The 22,682-nt window shown below is 47.3% G+C and overlaps 1 protein-coding gene across 9 annotated transcripts in view; it reads right to left on the reverse strand.

The window, feature by feature from the left end:
* Nucleotides 1-22,061, reverse strand: part of LOC141172403 (epsin-1-like) — a 141,651-nt gene extending 119,590 nt beyond the window's left edge. For 7 of the 9 annotated variants that reach the window (XM_073656583.1, XM_073656580.1, XM_073656578.1 and 4 more), the window contains exon 1: nucleotides 21,066-21,260. The gene's annotated coding sequence lies outside the window, so the exon portion shown is untranslated. Of the gene's footprint in view, nucleotides 1-21,065; nucleotides 21,261-21,910 lie in introns of those variants that run through there. The other 2 variants (XM_073656576.1, XM_073656582.1) reach the window with 2 other exon arrangements.
* Nucleotides 22,062-22,682: the final 621 nt, after the last annotated feature.

Below are 22,682 nucleotides of genomic sequence, written 5' to 3' on the forward strand. Positions count from 1 at the left end.
TCAGACCCTCTGGTATTTCTTTCCCACTTGACGAATAGGCCAGAGCAATAGCGTCCCTAATCAAACGAGCAATGGTGGGTTTTTGAGGCCCTACAACCTTTTTTAACCCCCTGGTGACAAACAAAAAGGGATCTCTCCTTCCTAAAACCTTCAGTGACAGACAGGTATTTGATTATGCACTTTCTAACATCTAGGGCAGGGGTCTCAAACACGCGGCCCCTGAGGCTGCTTTATGCGGCCCGCAGGCACAGACCCCTTGATGATCCCGACCTTGTCCAGGAGGAGCCGCCGACAGCAGCGCTGCATTGCCGCACAGAGACTGTTTCCCAGCACTGCATTTCCAATGCCAGCCGCCGGCCAATCAGAGGCCAGCAGCTGATATCTGCGTGTCGTCGCAGCGAGTATGACGTCATTGCCATATGCAGATGTCAGCTGCTGGCCTCTGATTGGCCGGCGGCTGACATTGGAAATGCTGTGCTGGGAGACAGTCTCTGTGCGGCAATGCAGCGCTGCTGTCGGCGGCTCCTCCTGGACCAGGTCGGGATCGTCAAGGGGTCGGACTCTGTGGTGCCTGCGGGCCACATCTGCAGGAAGGACGTCGAGGGAACGGAGGACAGGTGAGAATCATCTTTTTTTTCTATTTTATGTGTGTGAAGAACAGCACAGGGGGCACAGAGCCACAGGACGGGGACCTGGATGGGGCACATAGCCACAGGACGGGGACCTGGATGGGGCACATAGCCACAGGACGGGGACCTGGATGGGGCACATAGCCACAGGACGGGGACCTGGATGGGGCACATAGCCACAGGACGGGGACCTGGATGGGGCACATAGCCACAGGACGGGGACCTGGATGGGGCACATAGCCACAGGACGGGGACCTGGATGGGGCACATAGCCACAGGACGGGGACCTGGATGGGGCACATAGCCACAGGACGGGGACCTGGATGGGGCACATAGCCACAGGACGGGGACCTGGATGGGGCACATAGCCACAGGACGGGGACCTGGATGGGGCACATAGCCACAGGACGGGGACCTGGATGGGGCACATAGCCACAGGACGGGGACCTGGATGGGGCACATAGCCACAGGACGGGGACCTGGATGGGGCACATAGCCACAGGACGGGGACCTGGATGGGGCACATAGCCACAGGACGGGGACCTGGATGGGGCACATAGCCACAGGACGGGGACCTGGATGGGGCACATAGCCACAGGACGGGGACCTGGATGGGGCACATAGCCACAGGACGGGGACCTGGATGGGGCACATAGCCACAGGACGGGGACCTGGATGGGGCACATAGCCACAGGACGGGGACCTGGATGGGGCACATAGCCACAGGACGGGGACCTGGATGGGGCACATAGCCACAGGACGGGGACCTGGATGGGGCACATAGCCACAAGAGGGGACCTGGATGGGGCACATAGCCACAAGAGGGGACCTGGATGAGGCACATAGCCACAAGATGGGGACCTGGATGAGGCACATAGCCACAAGATGGGGACCTGGATGAGGCACATTAGTACAAGATGGGCGCCAGGATGGGGAACATTGCCAAAAGATGGGGACCTGGATGGAGCACATAGACACAAGATGGGGACCTGGATCGGGAACATTGCCACAGGATGGGGATCTGGATGGGGCAAATAGCCACAGGATGGGGACCTGGATGGGGTACATAGCCACAAGATGGGGACCTGGATGGGGTACATAGCCACAGGATGGGGACCTGGATGGGGCACATAGCCACAGGATGGGGACCTGGATGGGGCACATAGCCACAGGATGGGGACCTGGATGGGGCACATAGCCACAGGATGGGGACCTGGATGGGGCACATAGCCACAGGATGGGGACCTGGATGGGGCACATAGCCACAGGATGGGGACCTGGATGGGGCACATAGCCACAGGATGGGGACCTGGATGGGGCACATAGCCACAGGATGGGGACCTGGATGGGGTACATAGCCACAGGATGGGGACCTGGATGGGGTACATAGCCACAAGATGGGGACCTGGATGGGGTACATAGCCACAAGATGGGGACCTGGATGGGGCACATAGCCACAAGAGGGGACCTGGATGGGGCACATAGCCACAAGATGGGGACCTGGATGAAGCACATTAGTACAAGATGGGGACTTGGATGGGGAACATTACTACAAGATGTTTTCCATTATTACTATATGATGCTAATTGTAAGACAATATTACTGTATGTGGCCAATTGGGGGAAATAAAATTGTAAAAAAAATAAAAAATAAAATAAAAGCATGAAAAAATATTGGGCACTAAAAATGCTGTTTTATATGTAAACTAAAGTAAACACAAAAAAGTGCACGTTTATTATCGCCACATCCATAACGACCCAAGCAATAAAAAATAAACACGGCAAAAATGTTCAAAAGGTGTATACAAAAAAAATGGTATCACTAAAAATGTCACATTGAACAAAGAATGCGGCCCCCCAAATTCAAATTTTTTCCATGTGCGGCCCATATACCCAGCCGAGTTTGAGACCCCTGATCTAGGGTGTATAGCTTGTTCTCTACAGACAGGATTTTGGGGGTTGGGGTAAAAGGATGGTGGAATAATTTCCTGGGTTCTGTGGAAGCAGCTAGCTACCTTAGGGAGGCATGTCGGATCTGGTTTGAATACTACTCTATCCTCCAGAATCTGAGTATAGGGTGGAACCGAGGAGAGGCTCTGGATATCACTTACTCTCCTAGCCGAGGTCAGTGCGACCAGAAGAGCTGTTTTGAAGGAAATGTCCTTTAGGGAGGCCGAATCTAAGGGCTCGAAGGGAGGGCCAGATAATGCTGTTAAAACGATATTTAGGTACCAAGGCATCAAGTTAGATCCTGAGATGGGTCTAGACCTAAAATATGCCCTAATTAACCGAGAAATCCAAAAAATTTTCGCTAGACCACAGCTAAATAAGGTGCCGAGCACTGACACCTGTACCTTTAGGGTACTTGTGGATAAACTCATCTCTAGCCCCTTCTGAAGGAATTCCAGAAAACCTTCTCTGGAGCTAAAGTAGAGGATAGGGCCCCTGTGCGAGGTAAATAATTTTTTGCAGTTTCTCACATGTGTGTGTGGTGACTGCTTTTCTGCTACGTAAGAGGGTGTCTACTAAATTTCATGAGAAACCTCTTCTTTTCAATAATGCCCTCTCAAATTCCACAAAGTCAGGTGTAAATTCAGAGCATGAGAATGGAAAACCGGCCCAGTGAGAGGAGATCCGGAATCTCTGGAAGGACCCAAGGATCTGAAATTGACTTCTACCTCAGGCAGGAGAACCAAGGCTTCTTGGGCCAGAAGGGGGCTATCAGTACCACTCTGGCGGCCCTGATTTTCCTGATGACAGTTGGAAGGGATAACGGGAGGGAAGGCATAACCCAAACTGAAGTTCCACAGGATTAGGAAGGAGTCTACTACTAGAGGATCGTCCCTCGGGTTCAGGGAACATAAAACTTCTAGTTTTCGATTCTGTCTTGTGGCGAACAGATCCACCACAGGGAGTCCCCAACTCTGGGCAATCCGAAAAAAGACCCTTTGATTGAGAACCCATTCTCCTTCTTTTAGCGTGTTTCGCATCAGAAAGTCCGCCTTGGCATTCTCTTTTCCCTTTATATGCAAGGCAGTAAGGGAGAGATGTCTTTCTGCCAACTGTAGCAACATGTCTGAAACCTTCATTAAAGTTTTTGATCTGGTGCCCGCTTGGTGGTTTAAGTACACCACAGCATGGTTGTAAGACAAAACCTTGACATCCTGGCCCTGCAAGGACACAAGGAAGCCGCTTACAGCTCGTTCCACAGCTAACAACTCTTTGGTCAAGGGATGAAAGAAATCTTTCCTCTAATGTTAGACACCCTGGATTATATCTTCCCCTAGATGGGCTCCCCAACCTGTGGTACTTGCATCCAGATGCCCCCTGAGGACAAACTCATTGTGCAGAACCTCCCACTGCAGGGTCCTAGAATGGTACTGTGCCCATAAAACTGCTGGGAAACATGAGGTTAAAGTTCCCAACAGGGACATTGCCCTTCTGAGAGATATGGATAGGTTCTGAATAGCCGCCTCCACCTGGATCTTCCTAATCTTTGAGTCTGGAAGACAGGACTCCTGTAGCCTTGAGTCCAGCACGACACCCACATACTGCTGGGTCTTCATGGGCATAAGTCTAGATTTTTGGAAGTTTAGTAACCAACCAAGGTCTTTCAGAGGGACTGTTACTTGCTCCAAATGTGTACTACAATGAAGGAAGGAATTTCCCACCACTAGGAGATCATCCAGGTAGGGAATGATGAGCACATCTTTCTCCCGAAGAGGTGCCATAACCTTGGTAAAAATTCTAGGAGCAACCGCCTGACCAAAAGGAATGGCCGTATACTGGAAGTGTCTTACTACGCTCTGTAATCTAACTGCCACCCTGAGGTATTTCTGATATCCCTCATGAATGGGTATGTAGTAATATGCATCCTTAAGGTCCAGGATCGCCATGTAACACTCATGAAAAATAAGTTTTATTGTGGAATTTAAAGACTCCGTTTTAAACGAAGGCACTCTCAAATACTTATTTAGGGCTTTCAAATTTATAATCGTTCTAAAGGAACCATCGGGCTTTGAGATCAAAAAGAGAGGGGAGTAGAACCCCTTCTCTTTTTCTGGACCCGGAACCTCCCGCAAGACAGACTTCAGTATGAGTTCCTGGACTTCTGATTCCAGTGCTAACTGCTGCACGGGGGAGGAACGAGAGGGGGTTACCATAACTCTCTGTGGGGGTGCATATTGGAAATCCAATCTTAACCCCGATTTGACCAGACCTAGGATCCAACTACTGTTGGAAATACGTTCCCAGATGGGAAAAAAAGGATGACAGCCTTCCCCCCCACCTGGGGAACGAGTCATTGTCCTTTCTTCCAGGGTCCCTGGAAGGAGGGACCAAATAATAGCCCTCTACCTTTCCCCCTGTGGAGCTCGTATCTATCCTGTTCTTTAGCTGACTTTCTCTGGACGAATTTTTTCTTCTGGAAAGAACGCTTATATGATGGCATGGAAACTGAAGGAAAGCCTTTTTTAGTGTCCCCTGCCTTTTCCAGTATTTCCATTGACGAGCCAGAAGATAACCCCCCTCACAAGGGATGGAGCAAAGTCTCGCCTTAGCTTGGAGATTCCCCGGCCAACATTTTAGCCATAAGGCCCTGCGAGCCACGTTGGACAAGGCCGCTGACCTGGCCGCTAACCTCACCGCATCTGCAGAGGCATCTGCCAAGAAGGCCGCTGCGCCCTGGATTAAAGGGAAGTTAGATAGGTTTTTAGGAAGGATATCCTTAGTCTTTAGCTGGGTCTCCAACTGTTGCAGCCAGACCATGAGAGATCTGGAGGTACACGTTAATGCTACCGCCGTTCTTAGGGTTCCTGCAGCCGTCTCCCAAGCCCCCTTGAGGAAGGCATCCACCTTTCTATCAAGCGGGTTCTTTAGAGCTCCTATGTCATCAAATGGTAAAGAGGATGACTTAGAGGCCTTGGCAATGGCAGCGTCCAGCTTTGGGGGTTTATCCCGCAAAGAGGAAGATGATTCGTCGAAGGGATACTTTCCTTTAAGCAAAGGTGGAAAGGAACCCTTTTTCTCTGGCCTTTTCCACTCCTTCTGCACTAACCCATGGACTTTATCAACCAATGGAAAGCATCTCCTCTTTCTCTGGTCCAGGCCCCTAAACATCAGGTCCTGTACCGATCTCTCCATCCTCATATTCACAATGCCCATTGTAGAGCCGACTGCTTTCACTAAGGCGTCCACCTCATTCAGGGGAAAGCAATGGTGACTTGAGCCTTTGTCTGAAGAGGATGCTGACTCAGATGAAGCCCCTGAGCTAACCTCAGCCTCTGAAGCCGGGGAACTGTCTGAAGGGGAGCCCACCAGACTTTTTCTGCTTGCGAGGGCTTTAGAGATTTCCGATTTAACAAGGGATTTTTAACTCCGTTGACAGGTTGGGGGGGGTGGTGGTGGGGGGGGGGTCTCTTCAGTCACCATTTCTTTAATACATGACTGACAAGCCTCTTGGGGTAGGTGTCTGGTAATGGGACTCTACATAAATCGCACTCCTTGGGCTTTACTTTTGAGGCGCACTTCCCCTGAAAGATAGCGCCCCCTTCTTTTCCTATTACCCAGTGAACTTTCACGAAGATCACTTGTCCCACCAACAGGTTAGTACCGGGATGGACAAAAGATCTTTCGCAGCCAAGGGTTCTTCCCTAGAGGCTGCCGAATCTTCCCGTCTGATGGAGCTCCACTGGCTGCCCCCAGGCATGACTCCAAATTGGTCGCTCCGACTGCCAGAGCAAGGGCGACGGTTTGCCGAGCCCTCGTGGTGCTTCGCAGAAAGCAGCTGATGCCGGAGCTGCTCTTGTTGCTTGTGCTCCTGCTGCACGTGCTCTGCCTGCACATCCATACTCATGGCAGACGAACAGGAAGCACTCCCACAGTGGACCCGGCTAATCATATACCAGGCACTGAAGTCTTCCGGGTCATGTGACAGCGTCCCAAACCCCACCCCTCTGCCCCTGCCGACGCGCTCAAGGGGCTTCTTCCTGGTATACTGCCGCAGACAGACACTGCTGTCACTTGCAAGGGCTTTGGAGGATGCAGACCCATCCCCGGAGGTGCCTCAGCCGAGGCCATGCCTCCGGACCTGCGTCCCGCGTTACCGGCCTGGGGGGGGGGGGGGTCAGGGAGAACACAGACAGCCTCGTGACGAGCTCCGGGTCAGCAGGGGTGGCTGGGCTGCGCCGGATTTTCTCCTCCCAGGCAGGGAGAGCAGCTCCCGGGCCACGCGCACACGGTGCAGACCCCCTTGAGTCCACCGTGACACTAACTACCTGAACCAGCCGGAATGGAGAAGGCATCCGCACTAGAACCTGGCCAGCCAGGCAAGGCATCATGATCTTCAGGTAAGCATGAAAGGTTATTCCCATTAAGGACAGGAAACCAAAACTGAGGCGAGAGGGAGGACCGCCCCTTTTAAGCCTGTAGGTTTCCTGTCATTGGTGGGCAGATCCCCTCTCTTGTGGTGTTATCATGGGGGAACAAACAAGACTCCTTAACCCCTTTACGATCTTGGGCGTATGAGTATGTCATAGGTCGTCTCCCCCTCAAAATCCAACAGCAGCATTTAACATGGCCACACCGAAAGCATGTCATAAAAGCCGCCCATTGTTGCACCCGTCACATGATGGGTTGACATAACAACCCAGGGTCGGCAGAAGACCCCTGTGGTTGTCATAGCCGAACTGCTATGAGCGCTGCCCAGTGGCCAGCACTCATAGCAGATGAGCATTTTTGTTACACAGAGCAGGGCTGAAGCCCTGCTATGTGTAGCACAGGCGATCAGATGATCGCAGCTTCTAGTCTCCCATAGAGACTATTGAAGCCAATGAAAAGTGAAATATTAAAAAAAAAAAAAAAGTTTAAATCACGACCCTTTTGCCCCATTCAAAATAAAACAATTAAAAAAAAACAAAAAACAAATATACACATTTGGTATCACTGCGTTCAGAATCACTTGATCTATCAATATGTAAAAAGAAATAATCTGATTAGTAAATAGAATAATAAGAAAAAAAATCAAAATGCCACAATTACATTTTTTGGTTGCCACAACATTGCAATAACTGGCGATCAAAACATCGTATCTACCCCAAAATGGTATCAATAAAAATGTAAGCTTGGCTTGCAAAAAATAAGCTCTTACCCGGACCCAGATCCAGAAAAATGGAGACGTTACAGGTCTCGGAAAATGGCGCCATTTACATTTTTACAAACTTCGTATTTTTTTCACCACTTAAATCAAAAAGAACCTATACATGTTTGGTGTCTGCAAACTCGTAATGACCTGGAGAATCATAATGGAAGGACAGTTTTAGCATTTATTGAAAATGGCAAAAAAAAAAAAAATAGATAAATTCATCGTACTTGGGAGTTTTATTCCATTTTCCAGTTCATAAAATGGTAAAACCAATGGTGTCATTCAAAAGTACAACTCATCCCACAAAAAACAAACTCTCACATGGCCATACTGACAAAAAAAATAAAATAAGTTATGGCTCTGGGTAGAAGGGGAGCAAAAAAAGAAAAAATGGAAAATCTCAAGGTGGTGAAGGCACACATACACATTAGTCACAATGCTGGGAGCCTGGCTAACCAGCTAATGGGTGCAGGACCTCCCAACTGCCTGCACAGATGAAGCAATATAAAGCTCAAGGCTTTGGAAAAGCTCAGACTATTTGGCTGGTGCCCATACATTTCAGAGCAGTGATGGCCCACCGACCATCGTACGTGTGGGAAATCCTCACTAGGACCTGACTGATGATGTTGGAGCGAAAGGAAGGATCAGGCGTTTTCAATCCTTTTGTAGCCCGGTAGATACGCAGACGGGATATAGCAGGGGCTGACCCTGCGCTCTTCATAAAAGAAAACACATGTACACCAGCTGATGTGAACATGCATGTATGTGGCAGGTGGGCCGACCACACATGTACAGCAGCTGATGTGAACATGTATGTATGTATGTACAGTACAGACTAAAAGTTTGGACACCTTCTCATTTAAAGATTTTTATGTATTTTCAGGACTATGAAAATTGTCCATTCACACTGAAGGCATCAAAACTATGAATTAACACATGTGGAATTATATACTTAACAAAAATGTGTGAAACAACCGCAAATATGTCTTATATTCTAGGTTCTTCAAAGTAGCCACCTTTTGCTTTGATGACTGCTTTGCACACTCTTGGCATTCTCTTGATGAGCTTCAAGAGGTAGTCACCAGAAATGGTCTTCCAACAATCTTGAAGGAGTTCCCAGAGATGCTTAGCACTTGATGGCCCTTTTGCCTTCACTCTGCGGTCCAGCTCACCCCAAACCATCTCGATTGGGTTCAGGTCTGGTGACTGTGGAGGCCAGGTCCACTCTCCTTCTGGGTCAAATAGCCCTTACACAGCCTGGAGGTGTGTTTGGGGTCACTGTCCTGTTGAAAAATAAATGATGGTCCAACTAAATGCAAACCGATTGGAATAGCATGCCGCTGCAAGATGCTGTGGTAGCCATGCTGGTTCAGTATGCCTTCAATTTTGAATAAATCCACAACAGTGTCACCATCAAAGCACCCCCACACCATCACACCTCCTCCTCCATGCTTCACCATGCTTCACGGTGGGAACCAGGCATGTAGATTCCATCCGTTCACCTTTTCTGAGTCGCACAAAGACCTGGTGGTTGGAACCAAAGATCTCAAATTTGGACTCCTCAGACCAAAGCACAGATTTCCACTGGTCTAATGTCCATACCTTGTGTTCTTTAGCCCAAACAAGTCTCTTCTGCTTGTTGCCTGTCCTTAGCAGTGGTTTCCTAGCAGCTATTTTACCATGAAGGGCTGCTGCACAAAGTCTCCTCTTAACAGTTGTTGAAGAGATGTGTCTGCTGCTAGAACTCTGTGTGGCATTGACCTGGTCTCTAATCTGAGCTGCTGTTAACCTGCGATTTCTGAGGCTGGTGACTCGGATAAACTTATCCTCAGAAGCAGAGGTGACTCTTGGTCTTCCTTTCCTGGGGCGCTCCTCATGTGAGCCAGTTTCTTTGTAGCGCTTGATGGTTTTTGCAACTGCACTTCGGGACACTTTCAAAGTTTGCCCAATTTTTCGGACTGACTGTCCTTCATTTCTTAATGTGATGATGGCCACTCGTTTTTCTTTACTTAGAATTTGTATTATGGCAAGAAAAAAGCAGCTAACAGTCTATTCAGTAGGACTATCACCTGTGTATCTACCTGACTTCTGCACAACACAACTGATGGTCCAAACCCCATTTATAAGGCAAGAAATCCAACTTATTAAACCTGACAGGGCACACCTGTGAAGTGAAAACCATTTCCAGTGACTACCTCTTGAAGCTCATCAAGAGAAAGCCAAGACTGTGCAAAGCAGTCATCAAAGCAAAAGGTGGCTACTTTGAAGAACCTAGAATATAAGACATATTTTCAGTTGTTTCACACTTTTTTGTTAAGTATATAATTCCACATGTGTTAATTCATAGTTTTGATGCCTTCAGTGTGAATGGACAATTTTCATAGTCATGAAAATGTAGAAAAATCTATAAATGAGAAGGTGCGTCCAAACTTTTGGTCTGTACTGTATGTATGTAGCAGGTGGGCCAACCACACATGCACACCAGCTGATCTGAATATGTATGTATGCATGCATGCATGCAAGTACCCTATATTTCATATGCAACTTTGCTTTACAGTTATATATAATAATGGTAGGGTATGTGATATATTTTTTTGTCTTTTGTAGGTTTTGTATCTTTTTGCTAGTCTGAACATGCTCCTATTTCTTGCATGTGTACCATCTTAGACTTCAGTTCACATTGCTTGGTTGTATGTACGTAGTTAGTAGGTGGGCAGACTACCATCTCAGGTCAGGAGAGCTTTACCATTCCTCGGTGTGTGCACCATTCTATTTCCCACTGCCAGACCATATGTGCATTTGAGTTTTAACATGGCCTCAGTCAGAGAACAGCTAATAGCATATACACTCAGTGTGAAACCCCATAGACAGGCATTAAATACGTGATCCTACAGATGTGCACGGAAACACCGGTGTATAACTGGCTTATCTGACGTTGGCTCGCTGACTGAACGTGCTGCAGACTGTAGTCAACAACATGTCTAATAGCAGGAGCAAAGCGAGAGATAATGGACCTCCTACATAAATGAAGAACACCATAAATCACTCAGGAGTCGTCAGTCAGCGCCCGGAGAATGAACAATTCAGCTGCCGTGAACATTAGGATTTACAATGGGAAGCACAATGTCTACATTACATGCACATCTATAGATATACACATGTACACAACATAGGAAACGAGAAGCTGCCTTGTAGGTCATCTGTGAGTACATGAAAACCTCTCCAGCACCTCCCCATCTACAGCAGATCCCCCTGTGACAGACCACCAATTCCCCCATCTTTTGGGAATTTACACTACACTCTTCAGCCGGCTTCTCACATCCTTGATTCTCTGTCCGACTAGACTGCGATTTCTGGACTGGCAACCGCTCTCCTGAGCCAAACGCAACGGAGCTCAAGTCAGACTTCTGGCCAGACTAAACCTTTATCCGTACTCAGACTGAATCACAGGTATGAGAAGTTGGCTCTAGGCTATGTGCACACCGAACCTTTTTTGCTGAGTTTCTGGAGCAGAAAGAGCAAAAACTGTAAGGTTTTGAGGACTTTTGAGATTTGGAAAGTTTCCACTGAGATGCTGTTCCAAAAACTAGAAAAACTCTGTGCTGTTATCCTTAGGTGGGCATCTCATATAACACATACACTGGGGCCATACAAAGGCGATCTAAACCACCCTCCCAAATGGCATAACACCTTCGCATTCCAATGTTTCACACTATAGAGGAAAACTTTGTAAAACATTTTTTTTTCTCCTCGCACCAATGCAAGTCTGCACCACCTCTACACTCACAGGGACATTATTCAATAGTCAACCGAATGCAACAGATACAAGAATTTATAGCAAAGACAAGCTGGTGCGTAGAAAAACCGGCTATAGCAAACAACAAAGGCCTGCTACCCTTACTAACGGGGGGCACTCCTAGCGGCAGACTCATTAAGACTGGCATTGTGCATGCTTTTCTTAATGAAGGGGCTCACAGGAGTATGATGAGCCCAAGTCATTAAAAGGCGCATGGCCCTTAAAGAATTAGGCACCTTTCTTAACGGATGTGTGCCGCCGCCAGAAATGTACTCCAGTCTCAGACTGGAGTTATCTCTGGTGTAAGTGGTGTCACTTTTCATGATCTTTACGAGTGAGTGTAGCCATGTCCCACCCATGCTACTCCCATATTGGTAAATCTGTCTGAGAATGGCGTGTAAACGCCAAATGTCACAATAATTGTGCTACTTCCAAGAGCAGAAATATCGTGCCTTAAGTTAACAGCAGAATTTGGGTGTAAACAGATTAATAAATTGGCCCAATAGTGTCCCAAATACTGCAGCAGCCTTACCGACTTACACTATGTTCCCATGATGATATTCGGTGTGGTTTTTCTGATGCACATTTCTGAGTGTAAAAATTGCAGCGATTTACAGTCCCAGCAGAGCGGATGCGATACACAGAAGTCTCACGCCCACTCTGCTTTGGACGTTGTGGAAACAGATTTTTGGTACAATTTTGAAATCCACCACATGTCCTTCTCCCTTGAGGTAAATATATATGTTATTTGCAGATTCTCCTAATAGAGTTCAATGAGATGAGGAAAACCTGCAGATAAAAAGCACAAATGCATTCTTGTGTTTCCACATTAGAAACGCAATTAAAATGCATGTAATCTGCACATGGCTTTATGAGTCAAGTTTTAAGAAGTAACTTAAGCACAGCAGCTTTAAAGTAACATGACATACAAAGAAGAAGAAACGCACGCTGAAAAGAAAAAACACTAAAAACTGCTAGCAACCCAATGTAGCCAATTGGTGCAAAAATGCTGCAGCATCAAAAACGTAACACATACTCATTGTGCGCCCACGATCAGGAGCCGCTGTGTGTTTATACAGCGTCATACCCGCAGTGTCCACATATTACAGCATAGTGGATGGATGTCTAGAAATCCCATGTCCACTATGCGTATCTGTGCACCTGCGGATCACTTGTGGATACTGACATGCGGCGCGTCTTTCAGGACCACAGCATGTCAATTTCTCTTGCGGAGTCGCTAGTCTCCGCAACAGAAGTTTTACCACTAAAAAAGTATTGAATGCGGTAAATCCACATGGTTCAGTGAACAAATGCAGATTTACCTTCATTCAATAGAACGCAGAAAAAATATACTGCATCCAAATCGCCGCTACGTCTGGATCATGTGCACATAGCCGAAGGGGTCCAAAACTCTAAATAAGGATTCTAAAAAAAAAAAAAAAAACACTTTTATATTAATGCAGTTTTAAAAAGTTTACACCTTTAAAAAAAAATTGTCTTGTGTTGTCACTTCCTAGGAACCATAACATTTGTAGTTTTCTGTCATCTGACCTGTATGAGGGCTTATTTTATTAGAACATACAACTTTTTAAGCTTACAGCATTTTTTGTGGAGGTGAGGTTACAAAAAGAAAACATGATCATTCCGGCATTTTTTATGGTACTTTACAAGCTCTCATACATCTCAAATGACAGAAAAATAAAAAGGTTGTGTCCTAGAAAATGGCAACACAATTTTTTTTACTTTGAAGATCTGTTGGGAACCATAAATCACTGATCGTTTTTACCATCAGTTTTGAGACCAAATACTGAAGAAAATCAGATCAAAAATACTGCTAAACAAGGGTATGTGTATTTATGTATGAGAAAAATGACGGACATCTGAATTAAGCCTTCAGATTAGCAGAAAATTTTAAAGGGTAATAGTCTGGTGTTTTCAATCAATGAGATGATAATAAGGAGCGAGTGGGCGGACAGTTTTATTTAAAGAACAGGTTTCTATAAAAGTGTGATCTTCACAACACATGTTTGCGGTAGTGTATAATGACATCAAGAAAGAAGATTTCTGAGGAACTCAGAAGAAGAGTTCTTGATGCTCACAAGGTCAGTAAAAGGTTACAAAACCATCTTTAAAAAGTTTGGAATCCACCAATCCATAGTCAGACAGATTAAGCAGAAAGGATGGAATTGCAATACTATAATAGGAGTGGCTGATCAACAAAGATCACTCAAAGTTAAATAATAGTCCGTGAAGTCACAAAGGAACCCAAGGAAACCTCTAAGCAACTAAAGGTCTCTCACATTAGCTAATGTTAATATTCATGAGTATCATCAAATGACTACAATAGTGTGCATTGCAGGATTGCAAGAAGAAAGTAGGTACAGTAAAAAAAAAAATAAATAAAAAAGCATTGCTGCCCGGCTGCACTTTGCAAGAGACCACATGAACAAGCCAGATGGCTATTGCAATGTGTTGTGGACAGATGAAACCAAAATAGAGCCTTTTTGTTTTAAATTGAGTCTTTGCTTCTAGTAATCTATCCTTTCTAGGTCACACAGAAATACGGCTAACACCCTCTGACACAGCCTCTCCTTGCTGCGCTGTCTTAGGCCGGTTTCACACGTCCGTATATCTCCGGTACCAGAAAAACAGGTATCCATGTCCCGTGTGTGTCACACGTGTGGCAACCGTGTTCCACATCAGGATCACACAGACCAGCGCCTGGGAATCAGTGCTACAGTTAGCGCTGTTCCCAAGGGCCGGGTGCTGAACGCGGCCCTCCTCATGGTTCCCTGCTGGCGCTGTGATCAGCACCAGCTGGGACAGTGATGAGGGTAGTAGTAGTCTGCTCCTGCAGTGTCCATCTGTGTAAAAATAAAAGAATAAAATAAAAAATCCTTATACTCACCTGTCCGAAGTGTCCCCTGCTGTAATCCATGTGACCGATCAGCAGGGGACCTGGGGAGAATGAAGCGCTGCAGCGAGCAGCTCCAGATCTCAGGAGCGGTGTCATGTCACGGAGCGCAGCTCCGGAGCAGCTTGCTGTAGAGCTTCATTCTCAGCTCCTGTTAATTACGTAAATGAATGAAGGCAGAGACCGTGATGCCAGTGTCACGTGTCACAATAAAAGCACGGCAGCCCCGGGAATGCGAGTGCCGAGACCGCTGGAATGGTACCAGCACGGGAGGAGAGTATAAGCTTTTTTTTTTTATTTTATCAGGGCCAAGCGAGGGGTATTAAAAGGGGTTGTCCGAGTAGTGGACAACTTCTTTAAAGGGAATCTGTCACCCTGTGGGCAATATCAGACCTCTCCTATGGCCTAACAGGGTATAGAAAAGTAAATCTATACATACCTGTATGGCCCATAGTAGAGGTCTGATTGCAGAGAAAAGCACTTTAATCAATTCTTTTTCCCACAGGTTTGGTGTCCGGGGGACGGGAAGAAATCCCTGCCTATGTGCTTATTATTCCCCTAAATCCCCACCTCTCTGCTTAATTATCATATCCCCCCCCCTCAGCCGCACGTCACAGGGTCCTATGACGTGCACTGTGCTCCCTGACTTCCGGGCATGCACAAAGCACCGCTCACAGAGCGTGCTTTGCTTCATCCCGGCCCCGTCTGCCTGTGCACTGTGCCACAAGTTTCTATTGTGCAGGCGCCAGAAAGTGACAGTGACCCACCCCCCACGGCGCCTGCACAATAGAACCCTGCAGTGCAGTGCACAGACGGGGCTGGGATGAAGTACAGCGTGCTCTATGTGAGCGGCGCTTTGTGCATGCCCGGAAGTCAGGGAGCACAGTGCACGTCATAGGGCCTGTCACAGGACCCTGTGACATACAGGGCAGGGGGGGGATATGATAATTAAGCAGAGGCGAAGAGATTTAGGGGAATAATAAGCACATATGCAGGGATTTCTTCCCGTCCCCCGGATGCCAAGCCTGTGGAAAAAAGAATTGATTAAAGTGCTTTTCTCTGCATTCAGACCTCTGCTATGGGCCATACAGGTATGTATAGATTTACTTTTCTATCATCTGTATGGCCATAGTAGAGGTCTGGTATCGCCCAGGGGGTGAGATTCCCTTTAACTCCCCTACCAGACCCATCCATCACTATAAATGAGATCACGCCTTCTCCTGTATTACAAGTTCGCTGCCTTGGTCTCACTTTTGACTCTGCCCAGTCATTCAAACCAAACATCCAAGACCTTACCACCTCAAACTCAAAAATATTTCCAGAATTAATCATTTTTTCAATACCAAATGTACTAAAATGTTAATACATGCCCTCATCTCACGCCTCACTATTGCAACATCCTCCTGTTGCCTCTCATCTAACACTCTCGCAACTCAACTCTACAGTCTGTGTCTAACTCCGCTGCCTAATTAATCCACTATCACATAGCTACTCCTCCGCCAATCCCTTCCTTGGCTTCCAATTCCTTGACAAATCCAGTTCAAACTACTAACAATGACTTACAAGGCTGTCCATAATCTGTGTCCTACATACATCTCCAAACTTATCTAGCGATACCTCCCCACACCTAATCTCTGGTCCTCACAAGACCTCTATCTCTACTCCACGCTCACATGTTCCTCACCCAATCACCTCCAAGACTTCCCGCTGGTTATACCTCACAGGGATGAGTAGTCAGAGTCGGTGCCCATTTTGGTGGAGTTGTAGTCAGTATCAAATAGACCAACTCTGACAATATATAATGAATTGGTACAGCAGTAAAGTACATGATGTGCTGTAAATTATTCCATAAGAATTTGGGAAAGTTATGAAATGTTCTATAAATATCTGTTCTGTTCCTGATCTAAGGATCTCGGCTTTTAGTGAGATGAATCTGTGCTGCACTTTATGTACATGATCAGTAGTGAGGCAGCGCTGTGGAGTTGAGAGTCAGGGAAATTGAGGAGTTGTAGGTTTGGCTTACTGACTCCGCAGCCCTGATACCTCATCCTCTAATTCAGTGCCTCCGCATGTATAATTGTCTCCCACATTTGTAACCTTCAGGCACAACCTGTAAACTCATGTCTTCAGGAAAGTCTATAACCTGCAATGACTGCTGACACTGCTCCAACCTCCTGTCTCCTTCCCAATTGTAGATTGTAAGCCATGGAATCAAAGCTGCATTAAAAATAAATAAAAATGAGAAGTGTTATGAAAAAAAACACTGCATCACAGCATAAAAACCTCATACCATCTGTGACACAGAGATGGTGGTGGTCTCATGGTTCGGGCCTATTTTGCTGAATCTAGGGCAGGACAGCTTGCCACCACTGACAGAACAATGAATTTTAATTTTTTTTCATCAGTTTCTGAAGTAAAATGTCAGGACATCTGTCCATGGTCTGAATCTCAAGAGAATGTGGGTCATGCAGCAAGACAACGACCCAAAGCACAAAAAACTTTCTACAGAAGAATGGTTAAAAAAGAAAAAAGTTAAAGTCCTGATGTTATTCCTACAGAAATGTTGTGGAAGAGCTTGAAGTTAGCAGATCAAGGGAGAAAAAACACCAATATAATAGCGTTGAAGCCCTTTTGTAGGGAATAATGGGCTAAAATTCCTCCAAGATGATGTGCAGGACTAATAATTACCAGAAGCGTTTAGCTGCAGTTATTGCTGCACCAGGGAGGGGATGGTCACACCAGATACTAAAAGAAAAGGTTCACATACTTTTGCCACTCACAGACATGTGATATTGTATCTCTGTCCTCATTTAAAAAACGTCGAAGTCTAATATTTTTGACTCCTTTGTGTGATTTGGCTCTATCTACATTCAGGATTTGGATGAAAATCTGATAATTTTAAGTAATTACATTTATTCAAAAAGTGGAAAATTCTGAAGGATTCTAAGACTTTCTAGCCCGGACATATACATTAGTTCTACGAAATCGTGCACACAACACATCAAAATCAAGTGGCCGCATCCCTTTAGGGTTCCCATACAATTTAAAGGAAAGTCATCCAAACATGCAGATATTGGCGGGAGCAGATGGCCATCTTATATTTATGAGGTCCTCCAGACAGTAGTCTAAATCAGGGTTCCCCAACTCCAGTCCTCCAGGCCCACCAACAGGCCATGCTTTCAGGATTTCCTCAGTATTATACAGGTGATAATTCCATCAGCTGCACAGGCAATAATCCCATCACCTGAGCAATACTAAGAAAATCCTGAAAGAATGGCCTGTTGGTGGACCTGGAGGACTGGAGTTGGGGGGGGAACACTGCTCTAAATGATGTTGGGGAAAAAAGGATCAGGTACACTGAGTATCATCACAGATGCCTTCATTCCTATTGGAGCTAAGCCGCTTTTCTTGAGAACACTTGCATGCTCGGCTGAACTGATCATGCATGTGTACAGAGATGTTGTGAGGAAGTGCCATCAGATGAACAAGCGCTCGGCCAAACACTACTGAAGCTATATGACCATCTTAAGGCCTGCTTTGGATGTTCCTGGCTCATGGTCCGAGTATGGACCACCATGGACGGACTCGCCACAGGTCTCTCGCATGACAGCCTCATATATGGCCATGAGGCCATCAGGTTTGGTTCAGGGGACCTGCAGCCAGTTTGTGCATGATGGTCCGTCCTCAGAGACTGAGATACAGGAAATATATAGGAAACATTGACCCACACCATTACTCACTTTTGAGCCCCTTGCTGCACATTCATTTTATATCTGCCTTTCCATGACCTAATATACCATCAAATATAGATGAAAAGCTTCAGCGTTACCAAGGAGACCAACAAAATGGGTTCTTATCTAGCTGTGGATACAAAGCTGTACGGTGCCACTATTGTAAATGAGTATCATCAAAATGTGAGGCACCATTAGTGACTGACCAGTCCTCATACACATGGGACACCCACCACCAGCATGTGCTGACCGAATGTCCGGGGCCCGCACAGAATGACATCTCAGCCAGTATGTGGCGCTGAGCTGGCAGACTCCGCACCCCTGCTGGAGGGGCTGTACTAATCTATCAGATTTATGTCATTTCTCTGCCATTCATTGCAGCTGCCATACAGCACATGTACAACAATACACCGAAAGGAAGTATATGGCCGCCCCAGGGAAAGTATAAGAATAGAGGCATCTAAAAAGTCAACATTAAGGTGTATTGCTTCCAGTGGTCTCAGACAACCATCACGTAATTTCTGATAAGCGAGGATTAGTCACAGGGCCGGCCCAATAGCACCAAAAAGGTGCTAGCCCGAGACGGAAAATGGCTTGAAGGGGACCTGTCAGGCGATTCCTGCTGGCAGCACAAATCTCTGCCTGGTGGCACCACCGCAGCCAGATATACTGTTCTCAGAAATACTTTGAAGATCTGCTTGGGAACCGTAGCTGGAGACCAGACCAATCCTGCGCTGCACCGGTCGGCTCATCCCAGCACCGCTACAGGCGTTTCACAGGTCCCGCCCTAGCACGTACATAAGGAGCGAGCTGTCAATCACCTGGAGCATTTCAGAGAATAATTTAACGGGCTGAAATTGTGCAGCCAGATGTGATTCACACTGTCCGCAGTTTGGGCAGCAAAAATCAACTACAGATGTAGTCAGAAATGAAGGTAAAGACAATGTCCTACACTGGCCTACATGCTTGTAGGAAGACAAACTCCTTGAAAGGGGTTTCCACTACTGGACAGTAACTTACTAATCAGCCGAGAGAGGTTAAACACATTAGAATAAAAAAAAAAGGATATGCACCTGTAGAAGGCGCCCTCCCCACCACCGTGTGCACATATTGTGCAAGTGGAAGAAACAGGGTTTATTCTGCTCAGACAGAAGAACTCTGCAGCTGATGAACGGCCGATGGGCAGAGAACGGAAAGGGAGTATTCATTTATCATTTTAGATTTGTTTTTAACCTGGGCCCATTAATCAGGGCACATCCAGTAACGGACAACCGTTAAGGGTTTGTTCGAACCAAGTACTTAGATGAGGATTTTTATGGCTGGAAAATCTTTACAAAAAAAGCTTAAATATATTTTAAATTACATGAGGAGCTTATACAAAGAAGCTAAGCGGTCTCTGTGGATCTTGTAGCAGAATTCACGCTAAAATCCACATAGAAAACTCTGTGTGAACATGTACTTAGGGCTCATACAGATGTCCATGCAAATCATTCAGATTTCAGACCGCAATGCAAGGACTGGATCAGAGGACGATCCACCATCATTGAAGGGTCCCAGGATCAGCAGGCCACCGTGATCCGCTGGGGGACATAATATGTGAACCAGAAAGCTCTAAAGTTTAAAACTCACGTACTGACATCAAATAGGGAAATATTCTAAGAACGGGGAGGCAGAACTGACATTATGCCGCCTGATCTGGAAAACTACAGGAGCCACAGTCATTCACTTCTTATAGTATTTGCTCCAAGTCTAAACCTTCCGATGTACCGCCAGTCCAGTAGAATGGTTGTAACCAGCTGTAGAGGCAGCGGCTCCGTCCCCGGGCTGTGTACCTGGCAGTACAGCCCCCAAACATACACACAGCATACATACAGGAACATGTCAGCTGAGGTGCATGACCCCTGAAACATAGCTACACTTGTCGTCCTCTGCTGCTCTTTCCTGTGAACCTTTATTCTGCTGAGCAATGAATTGCTGGAAACAATATCTAGAGGCCGCAACAGAAACCAGGGGCTGCGATTTAGGACAAAATTACAGGTGTAATGTGAAGTCACATATCTACAGTGACATCTCCCATCTGCTGCAGCGCCATTCCACTGCGTCATCACCGTCCCGCCAATCCACTACAGGCTCGCCACCCCGCCGCAGCACCATTCCACTACAGGCTTGCCACCCCGCCGCAGCACCATTCCACTACAGGCTTGCCACCCCGAAGCAGCACCATTCCACTACAGGCTCGCCGCCACAGCGCCATTCCCCTACAGGCTCGCCGCCCCGCCACAGCGCCATTCCCCTACAGGCTCGCCGCCCTGCCACAGCGCCATTCCCCTACAGGCTCGACTCGCCGCCCCACCACAGCGCCATTCCCCTACAGGCTCGACTCGCCGCCCCACCACAGCGCCATTCCACTACAGGCTCGACTCGCCGCCCCGCCACAGCGCCATTCCACTACAGGCTCGACTCGCCGCCCCGCCACAGCGCCATTCCACTGTGAAGTCACCACCCTGCAGCCCCAGCCCCCTGACAGGAGTTGCCCACAGAGCCCCCTGGCAGCCTGGGCAGAGTCCCCCCGCCCTCCTCCGGGCAGGCTCGGTGCAGTACGGAGCAGAGATCAGGCCACCGCACCCCCAGGACTGGCACAGATGCCAGCGTGCAGCTCGGGGGCACAGGAGCGGCACTACTCCAGCCCGGCTGCTGCCCGCTGTGGGCAGAGAGGCACGCAGCAGGCAGAGCGGGGCACAAGGTGCACAATGGCACCGACCGTCAGAGATGCCGGGGTGTCAGCACTGGCAGAGATGTCACAGCCCGCACACGTCACAGCAGTCCCGCTGCCCTGCGCCCGCAGCATCACGCACCTCTCCGCTGAGCTCCCCGCGGCGGCCGCTGCACACTCTAGGATGGCGTCCCTCCTCCCAATAATGGAGGTTTCCTCATTCGACCGAGGCCTCCCTCCTGGTGTCTCCGCTACACGGCCAGCGAACAGCAGTATACGCCCCAGAGCCTGCGCCCTTTGACCCCGGAAGTAGAACAAGAGAAAAAAAAGACACATTCCTGGCAGCATTACACAACACTGCGCCGCTTCCGCCCTCAGCGTGACGTCACTTCTACCGCACCCACAACATGGAAAGCTTTATTAACAAGGCGCGGCTTCTCCCCGAATTCATACCTTGCGTTAGTCTGCGGTTGTTTTTGTGGTTTAACCTGCACTGGTTATATGGAAATGCCTGTATGAGCGTTTTGAGCCGTTTGCCATCGTTTTTTAACCCATTCTTTCTGAACCGCTATAGTGTTTTTCATATGGATGGATCTGGGGATGATAACTTATCTACATATAATCAAAAGCTGCAGAGAAGCCTGACGGTGTATGAGCAGATACCGGACTGCAGCAGCGAGACACAGGCGAACAACAGTATATTTCTTTTATTTAACAACTAATTGTAATTATAAAACACGTATTATACGGTAACAATGTCTTTACAACGTTTGACAGTCAAATAAGCAGGAAATCACATAACAGAAGGATGAGAATACACTAGAATTCAGGGGCTGGTAGTTTAAAATGATCTACTGGAGGGAAGGGGAACTAGATTAACTATACCGGACAAGGGGCAATGTTTTAAAGGGAATCTGTCCCCCCCTTGGGACTTATCTGACCTCTAATATGGGCACACATGTGATAGAAATGTGAATTTATACCTACCTGTATGGCCCATATTAGAGGTCTGGTTGCTGTAAAATGTCTTTAATCCTACAAGTTTCTGATGTGTTCCAGTCCCGCAAGAAATCCCCGCCTCCTGTGTGAATTATAATGTTTCGCCCCTCCCCTGCATGTCACAGTGACTCACCTGTGCACAAGATCCCTGCATACTATGACCAAAGACTGTAGGAAGAAGTCCGCCTTCTGTAAAAAGTGAAGTGCGCAGGCTCGGGATTTGGCTGCCACAAATGTATATCACAGGGCCCTGTGACATGCAGGGGAGGGGGGAAAGATTGTAATTCACACAGGAGGCGGGGATTTCTTATGGGCCCCGGGACTAGAACACTTCAGTATCCAGACTAAATAAAAAGACATTTCACAACAACAAGACCTCTAATATGAGGCATTCAGGTATGAATAGATTTACATTTCTATCACCTGTATGTTCATATTAGTAGGTCAGATAAGCCCCAGGGAGTGACAGATTCCTTTTAAGCCTTGGCAATACTCTGTTCTATCACAACTTGCTGCCCATTTTCCCCATCACTCTATCCACTTTTGCGATGCCCGACGTCTGAGCTGGGAACCTTGACCATCGGCTTCTGGGCTGGGCACTGTTCTTCCTGACAGGAGCTCCGGATGCTGCTGTCGCTCCTCCCGGCTCTCCTCTGTGCCAGAATCACCTCAGAACTCGCACACACGTTGTTTTTCTCCAGAGCTGGTTTCCCTGACAACACTGTACCCGGGAGTCCTGATCAAAATCTTCCCCTGTCCC

This window comes from Phyllobates terribilis, unplaced genomic scaffold, assembly GCF_046119375.1.
Source record: "Phyllobates terribilis strain yellow unplaced genomic scaffold, ASM4611937v1 Scaffold_12__6_contigs__length_324123572, whole genome shotgun sequence".
Taxonomy (NCBI): domain Eukaryota; kingdom Metazoa; phylum Chordata; class Amphibia; order Anura; family Dendrobatidae; genus Phyllobates; species Phyllobates terribilis.